This window comes from Coturnix japonica, chromosome 10, assembly GCF_001577835.2.
Source record: "Coturnix japonica isolate 7356 chromosome 10, Coturnix japonica 2.1, whole genome shotgun sequence".
In the NCBI taxonomy this organism is placed as follows: Eukaryota; Metazoa; Chordata; class Aves; order Galliformes; family Phasianidae; genus Coturnix; species Coturnix japonica.
Genome location: NC_029525.1, coordinates 13659987 through 13678908, shown reverse-complemented (window position 1 = coordinate 13678908; position 18922 = coordinate 13659987). Strand labels below are relative to the sequence as shown.

The following is an 18922-nucleotide window of genomic DNA, read 5'->3' as shown; positions in this document are numbered from 1 at the left end:
AACGGGCAAACAGTCAGCGCCTTGTTCCCAGCTGCCACTCAGACCGCGGCGGGGGAATCACTAATGGGGTTTCTGTGCTGCTTGAGCTCTGTCTCTCTGCCTTGTTTGGTTTGTGCCTCCATCGGCTCCTGAGATAAGCTGCTCTGCTGCTTTTCATAACTCTACCTTACTTTTTTGGACAAAATTATTTCTAAATTTCTATTATGAAGTTTTGGAATGCAGACATGCAATAGGAGAAAGCAATGGATGCATTAGCACAACCTGCAGTTTGTCCCTTTGCACCTTGCAAAGCTGGAATATAAGTGTGTGTGGGGGGAGAAAAAGCTGCAAACCTACGTTAAAAAAAAAAAAAAAAAAGAAAGAAATAAAGAAAAGAAAAGAAAAGAAAAGAAGAAATCATTTGCACTGATACTTTAGCTGTTGATTTGTAGTTGATATCTAAATGTCAGCCATTTACAGCTTAATCATGGCTTTATTAACCCATCTTTTTCCTAGCTGAAAGGCAGGCTGAGTAGATGGAAGGAATAATAAAGACTGGAGGATGGGGAATCTGAAATGTGAAGAGTGAATTAGACTTGTTTAGAAAAGAAAAGACTAGACAAGAAAAGACAAGCTGGGAAAGAAGGGTGTGAAAAAAAACCTAACAGAAAACATCATGCCATTGGCTGTCCAAGTGTTTCATATTCTCAGCAGCAAAGTATGAAGCATAGTTGTTGGAGACATTGAGAATTTGGGAAAAAAAAACACACGCTCCTACTTAATTTCATCCATAATTCTCAAAGCTCATCTGTCATTTAAAAGCCTTCTCACTTCTTGTTATGTATAAAGTCTCTGATTATGGATAAAGTTTTCAAATTCTGATACAATTAGCTGCTTAAACAGAATGAGATGTGAATCACCTCATTTTCTTTGAAAATTCTGCACTTTGGAGTCTGCTTTGATTCCTATCTCAGAGTGTCATTACATTTGTAATAATAACACCAGAGTCCTGAGTTTTCATGATAGAGTAAGGTATGTGTTTCCAAGAAGTTCCTGCCTTACCCAACATAAGCAAAAACACTTAAAGGTGTAAAATTTTCCTAATACAAAAACTGTATTGCTTATTTGTTAACACTTGCTAAGCTTTCTGGTTAAGTCCCTCAGGTTGAGGTATTCATTTGCATTATTTATATATTTCAACAAAAAAGAGTATTCAATCATTTTGAGACAGGCTGAAAGAAATGATGTTGCTTGCTGAAGTTAAAGAATGTGCACTATTCATCTCCACTTAGACTCATGAGAAGTATTAACTGTAGACGAGATACCATAAAAATTCTGGAACAATACCACTATATTTTAGATTTCTCAGACTGTTTGCTTTTTGGGAGGGGGAGAATGGGGTCTTCATGACTCATTATGTATTTTTGCCACCTATGTATTTGAGCTTCCTCCTTTGACAGGAGGGAAACCTGAAGGATTTCTCTAGTGGTTAAATGCCTAAACATGAGCTTCTGTATCTCCTGAGCATCCTCCAGCTTTAAAACAAGCCGTGTGGAGAGAGAAGAAAATTCCATGGCAATTTCATGCAAAAATAAAGATAAATTTAAATATTTAAATTATTTTAATTACTATATCTAACTAATAACTTCATCTTCCTTTGTACACTAAGGAAAAGCAATTGAGCTTAATTTACTACAGAGAATTTCAAAGCGATGTACAACTAGGAATCTTAAGACATAGATCTGTTTGAATTTCTTTTCTAAAGCTGAGATGTTATTACTAAGAAAATCTAAGTACATTAGAGGCCAGGTGAGACTCTTTTCTTTATATATGCAAGACTGTTTAAATATCTTAATCCATTTCTGAAATATAAAATAGGTCTTCTCCAGTTTCACTAAAGCCTCTCACATGCTGCGCTTCAGCAGGTTTATTTCCATGAGTGCTATAGGTGCCAAGTATGAAATGCTGCATTTATCTTTCATCCCATTTAATCTCTTCTCCCCACCTCACTGTGGATAGGAAATACTCATTTTGAAGTTAGAAAGATATAGGCTGATATCCTCGAATATAAACATAAGATTTTACTTCGTAGACAACCTGTATCTAATTGTGTTTATTATGCCTTGTTTTTATTGGAATTGCAAGAGGCAGTATGAAATACATGCCATGTTATTCATGTCTGAGATTTCTGAGGAGGGGTTCCTGATCTCATGTGAGTTTTACACAGAATGTATTTGGTGACAGGATTAAAACAATTTCAGCACTTCACTGCAGCATAGATAGTTCAGGAAGCTCAGTGGTAGGGACTGGACCGTAGGGCAAAATATACACAGCTCCATTTCCAACATTTCTGCATTGCTGAATCCTGAGTTTGGTTGAACCCATACCCAACTGTTCTAGAGAAAGAGGAGTCTCATCTTTGCAACTACTGTTGATATATGGTAAACTATATGTGTCTTGGAGTGGGAAAAATACAGCGTTTGGGTTCCAGGTAACGAGGGGGGGATTTGCCTGGAGCAGCCCAAGAGCACAGTTAGATAGAAAATTGGCAGCTTGACCAAAGACACAATCAACCAGTTCAGGCACAGATGATTTGGTTTCTGCACATCAGCAAATATTTGATCCTAGCCTGAATGAAACAACAAGGAGAGCGGAAAGAACTCTGTTTGCATAGAAATGCTAACGCCTGTAGAAACCCCAAATTCAAATTAAACTGTGATTCAACTTGCCTGTAGATTTATCCAGGTAAATACTGTTCACTGGCTTCATCTCTCTTTCCTTTCCTTATCGCACTTGTGATCATCTCCACAGTGAGTGAGGTCTTAGTTAACTGTTGCTGACGTTGTAACTCAGAGAAGCAATTCAGGCTGCAAAAGAAACATTTCAATTATACGAATAATCAAATTCAAAATGTTATTTGAATAATTTGAGTTCCTAAATTAAGCAAGCACTTTTTTGCAAGTGGTCTATAAATTACATTTTCCGCTACATTGGCAGTATACGGGTAATTAATATCTCAACTTTTCCTTCTTAATGTTGATTTAAGAAAAATAAAATAAGCTTAGAACATAAATGAGCTTTGCTTTCATAACTCAAATATTACTGTCCCTGCTCAGCTAGCTGTGTAGCTCTGTTACCCTTCTCATTCTCAGTGCTGGACAGATGTGTCACTATACAGCCTTTGTGTTTAACTTAAGTATAAGAACAGCAAAACTAAGGGAGGTACATATCAGCTATAATTTTTTTCCTCTATTGATTTCAGTGAAAATGGATCTTCATTTTCAAAATGGTGCAATTTGATTTGATCCTTCTGAACCAGGCATTTTAGCTCATTTGTCTAATATCAAAGAAAAGCGCATCTGATAGCTTTCCTGATAAGTCAAATGTGCCAAAGTTAAAACATTAAAGCAATAAAAAATTGCAGAGCCTTAGGTACAGAGAATGTATTAAACAAATAAACAAACCCATCATCTAACCAACTTCACAGAATGATTTTGTGCAAATGTTCTTTTTCATTTGACCAACTGAAAGACAGCAATTGTAATGAGTAGCATGGGATGAACTGTTAGTATTTATCAGACGAGGAAAAATTAAGTGGACCACTGGATGACAAAAGAAGGGATCTCTAGTGTTTTTAGGTTTCCAGGTAGATAAATACACTCATGCATAATTTAATCAGTTAAACCCTTTCATATATAATATGTCCATAGGCCTATTTTTCAGAAATTCGTTTGCTTAATGTGAAGATCCAACAATTGCTGTTTGTTTCCATTTATAGGGTTAAATTTAGCAATATTCCACCTGAGTGACAATAAGATGAATAAGACAGCAAGAGAGACAAAGAAGGAGGAAAAAAAAGAGACACTTCACGTTTCAAAACTGAATGTAGAACTGATATATGAAGAGAAAATGAAACTATTTCAAAGAATCAATACTTTTCATTTTCATTTAACCAATTACTTTTCTTCCAAAATATATATCAGGTAGGTACTGGATACAACTTTGAAAACAGGTCTATTTCCTCTAAACTGTGAGGCATGCGTTGCGTGGGAAGGTAACAATTGCCACTATTTGTGTATTTAATATGTCCATTCCTTCATCTTTTGGTAAACTGGATATCACCACCTTGCTAAAAAGAACTTTGAGTAAAAAATTACTCAAAACATACCAAATTCCACTTTTTGTTTCCTTCTGCTCAGCCCAGAGCTGCAAACTGAGACAGCAAAGCAGTGTGGGATTAGTGAAATATCAGAGAAGCAATGAAAGCCATGATGTTGGTTGTTTACATACAGTGCTTCGGAAATGAAGACAAGATAAAACAATAGCAGGAGCCTATCAAACTGAAAAGAGGTTCACAATACAAAAGAGTCCCGTCACAAAATTTGTGGTACTCTACTCTTTTCCTACTGGTTAGAATTGGTAGTCGATTAATTATTCAAGAGGCTGTGGCACTGCTGCCAGACCTGTGCTTTCTTCTCAGCAAATAACAGGTGAGCTTGTTAAAGTAGCTTTCTTTGGACTGTCACTTTAGCTTTGATAGAGGGCTTATTTACATGCTGGCACTTTAATTTTCATCTTATTCTTTTATTTTCTTGTTGCTATCATTAAAAATGTAGAACTTTCTCTGCGCATTCGTGCCAGAAAGGAAACTATATTAATATTACCTTTGGTACACCGTGCCACAGTGCAGAAATTATTTGCATGGTTTAATGTCTTAGCAGATTTTTAGAATTAATCTGTATCTCTCTCCTGGTACCGTATGTTGCTGTTTTCTACTTGTATGGAAATGCAGGTAATCGCATGCCCTCAGTGACATGGGCAAATGCTTTACAAAAAAGCATCTTTGACAGTTATCTTTTATATTTTAACACAACCAAAGAGTTAGACTCTTAACCACTAGGCCTTGTACTCTGGGATTGGACAAAGGTAGAAGTCTTGTGATAGTAGTATCCATTTATGAGTTTGCATTATCATTTCATAAGGCAAAACAGAAGGTGATATAAGCCCACTGCCATTCCTTAGTTTTTGACGGAACATATTCATCAAAAAAGCATGCAGTCCCCTGAGTTTGCAGCCATATGCTACAGGAAAATGTCACCAGTTAAAGATGTATTCATTTGCTGTTTTGAAAACTCTGTTTGATATTCATGCATTCCAAGTGTTTTGACCTAGATTTCTGTAGAGGCATTAGATCCAGTACTGAACAGGAAGCTAGACAGCTGTTGCTTGTGTAGTCAAAGGAAGAATTTAAAGTAAAGGGGAAAAAAAGAATAAAAAAATGAAAACATTTATTAATGCATGCCAACATTTTGCACAGCCAATATGTTTAATACCAGATTAACTAATATAAGCATATGGGGATGCATTTGTTGCAAAGCTTTAAAGAAAAGAACAAAGAAAAAAGTTGGATGTATCTAAAGTTCACATAGAACAGAATTTGCACTTTCTCCTACAAATGAAAGCCTACTGAAATGGCAACATACTTTAATTACAAGCTACTTGCTAATGTCACAACATTTAGGTTTTGGGGCTATATTGTAGTACAAACCTCTCAGCGTATGTCTGCCTAATCTAGAAACCCACAGGTAATAAAATTCCTTACTGAGTTGTACAGTCTTTGCAGTCTGTTTCACCCTGAAGTTTTATAAATGATTTGTTTGTCGTAATTGTAGATTCCTTCCTATTGAATCCAGGTACAAAATGGATGTAATGTAAATATACTCATCTAATTATGAAATACTGGAAGTCAATTTACCGCTGTGGCAAGCATGCTGCATTTTATTATTACAAAGTTTACACAGGTATAATTCACCTGATGTCCATAAGTCTTTTGGTAGTTGAATTGCAACTGTAAATAACATAAGAAATAAACATAATGTTGGTTTGGTTATGAAAGTACTTGTCCAATACAGCTTCATCCAGTCAAGAGCTGGATACCAAAGCTGCTTGTTCCAGTTGATTTTCTGTAGCTCTTAGAACCACCTACTGGAAAGTGTCCTTCTTGGGCTGGACTGTGTATTCCTTTGGAAGAACTTTCTTTCCTTTCACTGTCAGGTGGGGTCATATATCCAGATCAGGCACTAAAATATAGGACAGCTAAGGAGGATTCTCCATAACAGCTATACATTTTAGCAACCCCCTTTTTTTAGTACTGGTGGAATAATGTTTAAGTTCCAACAATAATCTGCTACAATTTCAACATTTTCTAATATTAGATTTTATATCGATTCAATTCAAAAATAGAAGAAAAAGTGCAAACACTCCCCTTCCCCCCAAAATGGTTTTCATTTCCACAGTAAGAATATGAATACGAAGATGGATTTTTTTTCCCCATAGCTCCTTTCCTAAGTGTTTATCAAATAGTTTATGCAAACATATTTCAGCTTATGGTTTATTTATGGATAGTTCAATTTCACTCTCCAAAAAGGTGTGGAATTGGTTACCCAAGCCACGTGCTGGTTATTTATTTATTTACTTACTTATTTATGACTGGGTGAATGAAACTTTTTAAACAAGAGAAAAATGAATGAAGAATAGCAAAGAAACGATGCCGCAGTTTAGAATGAATAAATCAACAGGTCTAAATGTCATGAAACTGAATTCTGCAATATCCTCATGAATAGTCAGGGTTTTCAGGAAGGCCTGTTCACAACAAAAGACTTGCATATTCGGTGATGTGTTTGGAACATATTAAAACACACACACTTATGAATGTATGCATACAGTATTGAATAATGTCCCATTTAAGGGTCCAGCTCTTCTGTTCAGATGTGCTGAATATTTTCTGATCATACAGCTATTAGAGATCTACATAAATAGGTATGTATGCTTCCTGAAACACACTGTTTGCATTTGATATAGAAGAGCTTCAAATGTAATGTCAACTCTCAGAAGTCTAATGAGGTTTATCTTTCTGGACCAATCTCCTATGGACCTGGGCATCTGCCACTAGACATGAGGCTCTGCAGCTGAGACGCATTTGCACTCCCACAGAGTTTGGGGTCAGAAGCCAGTTAGGAGAACAAGGCTCTTTGGGACTGTATGTCCTCAAATACAATCCCACAAGAGTGGCAGAAACGTCACACTACAAATCCAGGAAATGGAGAAACACTTAATGAAGAGAGTCAAGAGGGAACATGGAAAGATTATGACAGTGAGGGGAGGGATTAAGCAGCGATGAGAAAATAAGCAATAGATGGTTGGGGTTGCAGGAGTTCACAACCAGAATGAAAAGAACACGTAAGGTCATAAACATTTTCTTCCTGTTTGATTTATGAAACACAGCTAAAAGTGTCTTCCTAGTTGCCAAATGGTTGTTTTTTTTTCCCCCCCTCTCAAGTAAATGTATCAGGATGAAACACTAGACTTTTGACAACTTTGTACAGTCTCTGTATAGGACCCTTATTTTCGCAGAATTATCACACGTATAATTCTTCCCAATAGCGATTACTGTCAGTGTTGAAGTTTGAAATGTTTAATACTTCCCTTTCCCTAAGTGATCAACAGCATCAGACATCTTTCTAAACTTCACTGATCCACTCAGCTCCATTAAGTGCAGAAAAGCAAAGTTTTGATATGGTATGGTATCTGGTTAGCTTTGACATCCACTCAAGTGTCAATGATTTCATTTTTGTCTGGATTATCTGGGCATAGGACCAGGAAGAAGCTTAAGCTCTGTTGTCTGGGAATAAAATGCTTCAATCCCTCCAACCTTGATTTTCTAGTCAGAAGACACTTCACATCTTAAACTGACATATTTTCCATTTTTATAGTCTACATTTACAAGTTTCTTCCATATGGCTAAAGTTAAAATTCACATAGGCTATGGATAGCCAGGCCACTCTTCTCATTAATCTGAGATGTGCCAGCTAAATTAGAAAACTAACTTTGCAGAAGAAAATATGAGCTAATAATTGTTGAGTTCTTCACTAATAGCATACCTGAATCAAAATACCTTGTTATGCAGTCTGAACCACTTAGGAATTAGCAATAGCATACTGTACTATAGCCAGTTTGAACAGATGGATTTAGAACCAGAGAGTCAAATATATCCCTTTTTGGGATTCTGTCTGCCTAATTTACTCATGTTACTGTTACAGAGATACCAAGATAGCTGATGATGCTGCTCTGTGCTGTATTTACTCGACTGCATTGCCACACAGAAATGTGATTCATAGACTCCCAGGAATTGCAGATGGAAGAGCCATATTAGATCATTCAATCCATCTCCCTGCTGATGCGGAATTGCTTGCTACAGCTACAGTACATTTTCTAGTGTTTTGTCTGGTGTAGTTGTAAAAGTCCTCTGACATGGGACTACCATTACTTCCCTTGGGACACTACTCCACTGTTCATCTTTCAAAATAGGCACTGTCAGAGATAGGGTAGAGCATGAGCGGGACCACTGACCCATGTGCACTTGGGAATTCCTCTCTTCCTAAGAGCTAGGTGACCCTACGTGAAGATGCTGCACCATCAATATTACATAGTGCTTGTGGGCATGTTACAGATTACTGAAACAGGACACCTTTTTTTTCTTCACATTTGTGAGATACATTTTGCTTTTTCAAATCTGCCAACTTCTCCCTCTGGTACATCTGCCAGTCCCTAACATGGACTATGTGAAGACTTGACACTAAAAAGGCATCCAAACTATCTCAACTCCTCTCTGGATTCTTGCATTTCTCATAAGAAAGAATCTCAACTTGATGTATCTTCAGAGATCCGACCCACATTTATCAAACACATATATTTATACATATATTTATAAAGATCATTTATACTTATACAATAATAAAAAACCAAAATACATGCATATTTTTCATCACCTCTAAGTTTTTTCATAGGTTCTCAGCAAAACTGGACACATCAAATACCAAACAAAATGCAGTTATGGCAGTAATGCTAGCCTTTCTGGAAGCAATAACTACAGTCAATCACAGAGTAAATCCTTATCTGATGAGCATTTTGGCCCAATTTTTTTTTTATACATGAGAAGTTCAGATAGTTCAGATAAAGTTTGGCAGCTGAATCGGTATTTGTCCCAAGCAAACCTCCAGAGGTTCACTAGTCACTAGCAATAAATTAAAGTCTTTATAAGGTGATGGCTATTTTGTGGCCAATGTGAAATAAATTGGTGGTGCCAGCTTAGGTCTTAACAGACATCTGTCTAGATCCAGATGCCATCACCAGCTTGCTAGACATCTCTGCAAAGGAACTCATATGTGGAGATTTTAATGAGACCGCATTCAACTGGTAGCAACTGGACAGAACAATAGAATGGGAAAGGTATTACAAGAAAGGTGTGATGACATGGATTGGCACAATAGAAAGGTGCAATAAACGAAGGGAAGAAGTCTGCTTACCTGTACTGTATCTGGAGCTTGACAGGGCAAAGCTTCACCAAGGAGAAACCTCCAGAAAAGAGACCCTTTCTCAGTGGCAGTCAGCCCTTAAGTGAGGTCTAAGAGAGGTGCAGCCAGGCTTCACTCCTGGTTCCACAGCTGGAACCAATTTCCTTCACCTTTGCTCCCAGGGCTGACCAGGTTCTTTCCCCAGGTGCTCAGCAGTTCCCATACAAGTGGTGACCTGTTTTCAAGGGCAGTAGATCTAGCACGTTTCTGCAATGGAGCAAGTCTCACTGAAGAGACGTCAGTAAAAAAAACAAGCAGTTTAGGATGCAGTACACACTGCAAGTTCCACATCCACCCCATCTCTTTCCTATTAGCTTCCTTGCCTGCTATGCCAGGTGTTCTAATTAGCCATATGTATAAATATTTGAATTTTTTTTTTTTTTTTTTTTATCATTCTGGTACTGTATATATAGGAAGAAGTGGAGCCAATCTGTGCATGAAAATCAGTGTTTGAAGATATCCTTTTGGCTGCTGGTAAATAAGACCTCCTTTAACAGCCCCTGCTGCAGTTGGCTGCTGTCTCAGAGCCACTTTTCCAACTACTAGAAACCAAATTAGGAAAAAATAATATGGATATTGACCTCCTACACATCATACATTTTACCAATGTGTATTAATGACAGAGACACTAAGGAATGTAATCTCCCATCAATGAATCAATACAAATCCCATTAACACTCAATAAGGGGACAAGAAAGCCTTCAAGAGCTTCACACTTGGACTTTGTATAGGACTCCCTCTAAAGGCCTTGAAAATCTTTTTTTTTTTTCCCCTTAGAACCTCCAACATATTGTGTGTCTAATGAAATGTTTTTGAATGCAATAGCGTGGTGGAAATTGGAGAAAAACTTGCATACACATATCTAAGTTTTCCAACCAAACAATCCTAACTTAAGATGATAGAGCAAAAGAAAATCAGTTTCCGAGTCATGTGTTTGCGGGTTTTTGTTTTTCTTTTTTGAAGCACCTTGCTGGGAAATGTGCAAAGCCTCTGAGAGTAATTTGTACTGAGTATTAATTTGAGGTGAGGGCTTAAAGCCTCTTTGCCTGTCTGGAAGTCTTTGCATAAATCCATAGGAAATTTAGGGCCCAAAATATCAGTGAATCGAATAAAATAGTTTTCCTTATGTTTCCTATTTCCCTCTCTCCCTCCACTTTCCTGTATTCATGTCTCAGAATATTTGGGGGGCCGAGGGGGAAGCAAAAAGAAAAAGCAAAGAAAAAAACCTGCCCGCAATTCCTCATTCTCTGTTTTTGCAATTAGATGTGCAGTCCATATTAACAGTATCATGGGAAGACAGTTGGGCTGTCTGCCTCCTTCCTGGTTGCCTATGAATTGCTTCATCCTGCAAAGGAAACATTGTGGGACTTTGTTCGGAGAAGTAAGAAGCTAAATATTTATCTTCCCTCTTATAATTTATGCAGCATGGGATTAATATAGAAAGAGACAAGACAGAAAGGTCAAGTGAGCTTCCAAACAGTGTTTTACAATGATATATCATTGCACTTATACTATGGCCTGCTTTCTAGAAAGTGAAGAACCAATAACAACCGTTCACCTAAGAAAATAAACGTAACAGTGCCTGATTTTTTAAAGCATTTATAAGTTTCATTTATATCTCCTATAGAGAAAATTTCTGCTGGAAATTTTAAGTCATTCTAAGCACCAAAAGAGCATTTGTGGGTTAATGTCTTCTTGTTCACAGGTACCTGCTGCATCTGAGTTCTGTCTTCCATCAAAATTGAAGGGAGAAAGGATGCTGAAATGTTCCCCATCTCTTTTAGATTGTGCCACAGGTAGAGTCCTGGACCCCAGATGGCTGCAGACCAGCTTCTGTTCGCATTGTAGCAGGAAAAGCCCTTTCCATTATAGTACATGCTGTGTCAGAACAGCACATCAGCAGAGTGAAATCTCCTCAGAAGGTGCTCTGCTAAAGCTGAATGACCCAGGCTACTAGCAGATGTGGTGGGTTCTCCACCTCTTGAAGTCTTCAGATCAAGAGTGGATGCCTTTCTGAAAGATATTGTTTAGCTGAGCATGATTTATTAGTCTCACTACAGTGGCAAATTGGTAAAATACTAAGACTGGAATTACCGAGCAGCTTAGCATATGACCCCTTCTGGCTTTAAAAATCTAAGAGCTTAGTCGAAGATTCACAAAGTGAATGCAGCTTTTTTATGGGCATGATGTAAACAAGTTTATGTGAATGCGTGTGTGAACCAGGATCGCTGAGGTGCTTCTAGGTCAGATCTGCAGCAGTTTCTTCGCGAATACAGCAGCCATAAAAGAATAATTAAAACAAAATCATAGGTAGAAGCTAAATAAAGCAGTGACATTGTTTTCCCTTAAATCGTCATCTCCTTTAAAAGAAAAAGAAGAGTGGAAAATCGTAGGTGTCTGGCCAAAAAAAGGGAGGGGACGCGAGGATCAAAATCTTCTGGTCTACAGATAAGAGGGGAATGAAAGACTTCCTGCACACAGGGAACAGAGACCTCGAAGGGCAAGGGGGGGCTGCGGCAGGCTGGGAAATGAACAGCACTGTATATAGAAACCCTCACACACAAACAGCTCCCGCGTGGCACCACGGCCGGGCAGTGTGTTAGCCGGGGGGCCGGCATGGTGACCCCTCTACAGCCTGTCTGGCCTGGTGAATTGAACGAGGCCAGCAAACATCAAAAACACCCTCAGCCCTTAGATGAATGAGCTGTTTGTTTTTATTCCTGATGGCTTGATAAGAGGTCACAGGATGTGTTCAATTTCTTTTTTTTTTTTTTTTTCTCTCTATTTCCCCCTTTACTTTTTTTTTTTTTTTTTTTTTTGCATTATAATATCATGAAACAATAGGTTAAGAAAGAAAAGCCCCAACCCAGTCCCAATAGATCTCTCGTCCCCCGTGCTGCTTCATTTCCTGCCTTTTTGAAGCAGACATCCCCCTTTTGTTTTCCCCTGGCCCAACCAGCGCGTGTCGGTGCGACGGCCACCAAACAAATGGGTTTTGGCCACCATCACCTCCTCGCCCCCACCTGCCCGCCTGCCGCCGCTCACAGCTTCCTGAGGCCTGACGGCCGCTGCCGGCCCCACAGCAGGCCTCGCAGGAAGAGATGGAGGGAAGCAACGGGAAATCCCTGCAGCTGCCAGATTGCAATTCTACGGCCGGCGGGACGCAGCTCAGGCGTTCGGGCACGAGGCGAGAGAGCCTTCCTGTCGGCCCAGCCGCTGCTGGAAGTTTGTGGCATGCCGGCTCCCACACGCATGCCGGGGGAAGTGCTGGGAGGCCGAGATAAGGCCTCCCACTGCCACTGCTGCGGTGAAAGTGGGAAACAAAGCCAAGGCAGCCAGCAGCAATCCCTACCTGGAAAGGGGACGTGTGGTTTCTCCAGCCTCTGTTTGCGGGAAGGACAGGGGTTGGGCCTTGCGTAGTCCGTCTGTCTGTCCTAAAAACAAAGTGCAAATGAGTTGTTCAAATCTGTCATAAATGCTGAGGTGCCCATCCACAAGGCAATGCAGGAGTTAAGAATATATTCATATAGGCAAATTTGAACACTAAAATAAAATCATCTTCCTGAGGTCATTGTCTCTGTATACCAAAGTGAGGAAAGAAGTGCAAGAATGAGCAACTGATTAAGATACCCCATGCTGGGAAGGTATCTTTAGATTTTACCTGCTCAGCAGGGGAGACCTGAATCCATATTTGATGATTAGGCCATCTTCATATCTCAGTTCAGCAAGTCTCTATACATTATCCTGATGAGCAGAGGGTATAAAACCTAACCATGTCTCCATATTACCCTAAAGTGTAAAAAAAAGAATCCATAAGTATTCTGGATTTCTAAATACATGGGTGCCCGTGGCCCATTTGCCCCAGACTGTGTTCTGGGTATATCACAACTCACCCACTCTGCCCACTTCCATATTTTGTGTGAGTCACACAGCAAGCTGAGACACATCAAATTAATACATGTTCAGTGGTACAGGCAAACAAACTAACAATGCAGTGCCTGAAAACAAGAGTTTCTTTCTAATACCTGGAAAACTCTGCATATAGATACATACACAAGTATATACACCTATATCTATAAATTCTATATACACTCATGTATGTTTATGTATGTATGCTTTGTGACTTTCTTTACATGAGAAGCTTCAACTATGTAATTATGTTGTATCATATGGCATTTGAATATCTCTTAAATTCTGATTAGCATTCTTGATGGGTTCTTTCAGCATGGCTTACTCAGGAAACAAGGCTTATGCAATCGCAGTCTGTGTATGTGTGTACACGTCTGTCACCATTAGACATCAGATAATTTACACAGGAGAGAAGCATTATGAATGTCCCTAGACCAGGAAAAGCTTCCTAGAGAAACAGCTTCTGTCAGTGTTTTCACGTTATTAGACAACAATGAATCCAACCATGAGAGATCTATCCACTAAAAATATTCATCATTTTCTTTGAGCATCCCTCACTGTTCAATAGCTTGCAAATTGATGCCTGGACCAGTGTCCATTTCTAAAGAAGAGTCCTTGTGCCTTCTAGTCCTTCCTAGAAAATTACAAAAGGTATTTAATACCTCCAGCCCATCTTTCCATCTGTGACTAAAGGGAAGAAAATAGGCTTGGAGAGGATGGAGAATCCCCAGCTGGGAAAAGTTGAGAGCACTTGCTTCTGTAGTATAAATACGTTGCATTGGGAAGGGCAGACCCACAATCAGTTCTTTGTATCGCTTTCTTTTCCAGTTCTCTGGAGAGAGAGAGTTATTTTGGTTTTGACTTTTGTGTTGTTTTTAAACTCCTTGTGGCAAATTTCCTGTTGCACTATATCCACCTTGGCATCTTCATTATCATTCTTTTAAAGTTGCTGTGTGATAGAATAGCCCTTAATGAAAGCTTATTTCAGTGCATATATTAAAAAACAAAACAAAACAAAACAAAAACCTGTCAGAATACACAAAATTTTGCATTTGAAAGAAAATAATCCAGTACTGTCTTGAACCATAGAGACATAAAGCCAGATTTTTCCCCCCTTGTGGTAGTCTACAAAACTGAAAGAATAGGATTGCGATTAAAAAAGAAAATCCCCTGAAACTCCTCCTACCAGGCTGGGATTGATCTCTGTTTACCTTGGGGGCTGCAGACTGGCAGGAGAACCTGCCATCTGACCACAACTTCTGCCAAATCTCACAGATTTCTTCATGCAGCTGAGTCCTTATGCTGTGATTTACTTTCCATGGAACAGGGATGCATCCTGAAGGATTAGTGGGGTGTAAACCTCATAATGTACAATACCACTTTTGTTCTGAACTAATGATGTTGTTACTTGTGCGTGTGCTAGATTGGAGATTTCCAAGGAGGAGCAACCAAGCAGCCTCTACTACCATCTTTGTTCGCTGTTCAAGCCATGGGGAATGTCAACGTTTCTGGCCTCAGGGCCAGAAATGGGAACTTCAGGAATTCACAAAACCCAAAGACAGTAAAGTGGTTTGTGGAGAGAGAGGAGTCAACAGAGGCACTTATAAGCCTTTCTAAGATCTGGGTCCTGCTCAGCATGGTGCAGGTAGAAAGGGGAAGGGTCAGTCTTTTCTCAGAACCTCTCGATTTACTGAAATAGGTTGAAGAGGTTGAACAACTTAAAATCAAATTAGCTTTAGCAACTCTTATTTTACTGTGCTTGCTCATGAAATGTTGGCAGTGGACACCCTTAACCTCAACTACATGGTGAAGAGGCCAGATTCTGCTCTCTTCAGCTTTGCTGTAAATCTTGACTACATTAAATGCGCTGTGTTCCCTTGATTCAGATCCTCAGCAAATTATGCATGTATTTTCTTCAAAAACACTGGTAAAAAAAAAAAAAAAGTTGAATTAATAAGTAATGACTTTAACGTCTCTGCTATTTTTTTTTCCAGTCATGCAGCAGGCTGGATCCAACCCATTCATCCTGCTCAGAATACAAAAGTACCCAAGATATCCTGAGAGAATTGGTATCCACATGGAAAAGGGCTGATCTATGGCTTCACTGGGCTATAGGACAAGCCATAAAAGAAGAAATTTTATTAGGAAAATGGCAGTTTACCATCAAAAATGTTTGAACCATACATTTAAATTCTTGAATTTGGGGCAAAACATTATTTGCACATCAGACTCAGCTCTCCTTATCTCCATAGCCTGAAGTATTCTTAGCGCTGCCAGCTGTACAGTGCATATCTCATTGCAGTACACAGTGCTCTGAAGTGTGCCAAGTAATAAGCTATAAAGAGAGAAGCAGGACTCAAGCAACACAAGGATGCAAAGCAATATTTTCCCCTGACACCCAAGGTCATGGCATAAAGAAATGTGGAACAAGGGAGCGTCAATTTTCATTGAAGATGCAGGGTACAGTGCTGCTGTACCAAACTAACAGAAATAAATTAACGTGAGGGCAAACTTAGAGTGTCCTCTTAAAATGTGTTTGTAAAAGTGAGCATGCATGGGGGGGGGATGATGCTGCATTGCTCTTTATTTTCATGGCTATCAGGAAGACATTGTAGACTTAAAAAAGAAACACTCTTTTTTAAGGATAATCTGCTCAGGATATACTATAAATACTGACATACAGTTTTACAGGGAGCTTCGGGTTATATATATGAAGGAATAAGTAGAGTTTGCTGCCCAGCAAATTACTCATCAATACAGTCTTAACTCACTGCCAATTCCCAACCAAAACATACAGTTAAGATGACTTTTCAGGATCAGCTATGCTTACATTTGTGCTTCTATAAAGCCGGAATAACTGTTTTTGTATTCTGCAATTCTCGTGCCTTCACATTGAGAACTATACATGTATAACAAAAAAGCCTTGTTTTTATGCGCTGCTTTTCCAGTGGTTTCACACAGTGTAAATGAGCAATAGTCACAGGAAAAGAGCTGGATTTCTTATTACTCTGTGCCCAGTTTGGAGTCCTATGAAGTCAATGGGAAATCCTCCACTGACTCAGATAGGGGTTGGATCAGTCCCTTAAATGCTAGCAAACCTGCAAGAAGGATTCATAGCATTCACCACATGGCTCTGACTTAGTTTAATTCTTTACCTACCATTTCTGAAATGCAGACTGTAAGGGAGCATTCCTTCATAGTAAGGAAAGCACATAGTGCTTAATTTTAATGGAAAACTCTTTTTTAAACACAGACAGATCCTGCTGTGTTTGACAAATATGTTCCAGAAAGAAGCTCAATCTAGATGTTATGTGTAACTTTATCTTATTCCCTTTTGAGCACTACTGTTCTTGCAAAGTGATCCCTCAACTGCCCAAAGTCATTACACTTTTTCCCTTTCACATTGTACCTCTGTAAATGTCAGGCATAACTACATTTTTATTTGCAGAGATACCACTGCTATGAATGAGTAAAAATTTCCTGCTCCCCCGCCTCCTTCTCTTTACCCTGTGCGCTTTCTGCTAATATGATTTGTTGAACAAATTGTTCCATTAATCTGGGGCTGTTTGACAGAGTGAGAAAATAAGTGCCAAAGTGAGAAGATTCACAAGAATCGGAAATCTCAGTCCCTCTTTCTCAAGGTAAATAGTTATTATATCAGGGTGTCAGACTGGTGAAATGGATGTACTTTCATTCTCAGTTTGTAAATGTCACTTTTCCTCAGCCCATCAGGGTGACAAATGAGGTGTGGGTTACAGTAAGAGTTCATTCCTTGACAAAGTTCTTGCTGGCTTATTTCAACAGGAAGGTAAACTCCCCTTTCTGCCCCTCAACCACAGACAGGGGGAGGGGGAAGCATCTTTAGTCAAGAGAGAAACACAAAACAAGGCAACCTCTGTTAAAATGCCCTAATGGTAAACAGCAATTTCCATTTCCTGTTAAAATCTGATAAGAGGCCTCTTCAGAAAACAAGTCGTGATGCACTTTGTTTGTTTTTCTCCTACTTTCTTGCTTGTTGTTTTTTATCTAAGACCCATATGACATACTTTTATTGGTGCTTATGTCAATATTTATTGAACAAGTGGTCAAGAGAGGCCACTTTTAAAGCCCTGCACTATCTGGTTGTTAATTACCTCACTGCGATGTGTTAATGAAGAAGAACATCCTCTTCTTTTGACAGATAATTGATAAGAGATCAGGAGGCCTGATGCCTGACAAGGAACATGAAATGGCCTCTTTGATTGCCACACAGATCACTGCACTTCTGCAGTAATGCGACTTGCAAGGAGCCCACACGGCTCACAGGGAATACACATAGCCCCAGGGTGAAGACCGTGGTAAGAAAAAGAGCAAAGGATTTGCAAGCAGTTTAAGCAGATGTTCTTTGATTTCCAAGTCTATGGGAACCCTACATCCTCTCTCACGATGGCATTTACAGAGCTCATGAATTGCCTTTGCCAAGTCTGAACCCTTATCCACAAGACATAGACTTGCACCATTTTTGTTGTCAGTCTATCACACTCAAATGAAAGCTGCTACTCCCAAGATTTGCTATAGTAGTAATTCATAAGGATATCTGTTTGATGGATTTCATCCTTCTCCTTCTGCTTGCGGAAGCTCTTAGTGACTGAAACAATCTGATGAGTAAATTCAGGAACTCGTGTTGCATTTCTCATCAGATTGGCTTGTAAAGCAGCTGTGAATGACGCTCATGAAGAAAATTTTTATGATTTGAGCTGATGAAAAGCAAAAAAAAATATAATGTATTTCTGTTAGAAATTCTGGAGAAAAAGCATGAAGAAAGTGTGGAATAATCTGGGAAGGGATATATTGTTTTATTTGTTTGCTGTTTACTTTTGGAATAAAGTAAATATTGTGATAAATAAATAAATAAAATAATTATTCACAAAGAGAAAAACTAGGGGAAGTATGCACAGATATTTTCCTTACCAATGTATGATACAGAAAATATCATAAGAGGAGATTTGAGGCAATGGGGGACCTCTAGATCTGGATCTACTGCTTGAGCTGAAAAGGCTCTAAAATGAATGGCTATTACTGACTACAACCTGTGCTCCAGCACTCAGAGGGAGCCAATAATTAAATGCATGTTACATGTTTCTTTTCCTGACTGGTAAAATGTCAGGCTTTGAATTAGCTTGACAATGACAATGCTCATGATTCAGAAACAAGAATTTGCTTTTCATTATTAAGAAAACAACTGTTCTCCAACACTCACTTAAAAAGCACGGAACTATCTCTACAAACATGTCTGTCATTAAATTCCCATGCTAGAATGTTTGCGAGAAATTAACATTAAAAAGAAGACTACACGTAATCAAAACAAATCTATCTAATTCTCTTTCTCTGTCTGCATTTCCAATGTATTTATCTCAGGCAGTAGACAACACAAAATTTTGTATGACATCATAGTACTTTCAAACAGATTCCAATCCCATCAACATGGGATTATGCTGTAGCTAAGAGTATGGGAACAAAAAGGCCATACTGAAAAAGAAATGGCAAAAGCAGTAGTGCAGTGGATTGGGGGGGGGGGGGGGGGGGGGGAACATCTCTACACCCATTGCTATCATTATTTTCTTTTAAAAAAGACACACACT

General features: G+C 38.9%; 1 long non-coding RNA gene across 2 annotated transcripts in view; it reads right to left on the bottom strand.

The window, feature by feature from the left end:
• Positions 1-2714: 2714 nt before the first annotated feature.
• Positions 2715-18922, bottom strand: part of LOC107318851 — a 56689-nt gene continuing 40481 nt past the window's right edge. For both annotated transcript variants that reach the window (XR_004308525.1, XR_004308526.1), the window contains 5 exons: positions 13054-13181; positions 12745-12826; positions 11102-11405; positions 9345-10737; positions 2715-2846 (listed from right to left, as the gene is read on the bottom strand). This is a non-coding gene — a long non-coding RNA (uncharacterized LOC107318851). The remainder of the gene's footprint in view (positions 2847-9344; positions 10738-11101; positions 11406-12744; positions 12827-13053; positions 13182-18922) is intronic.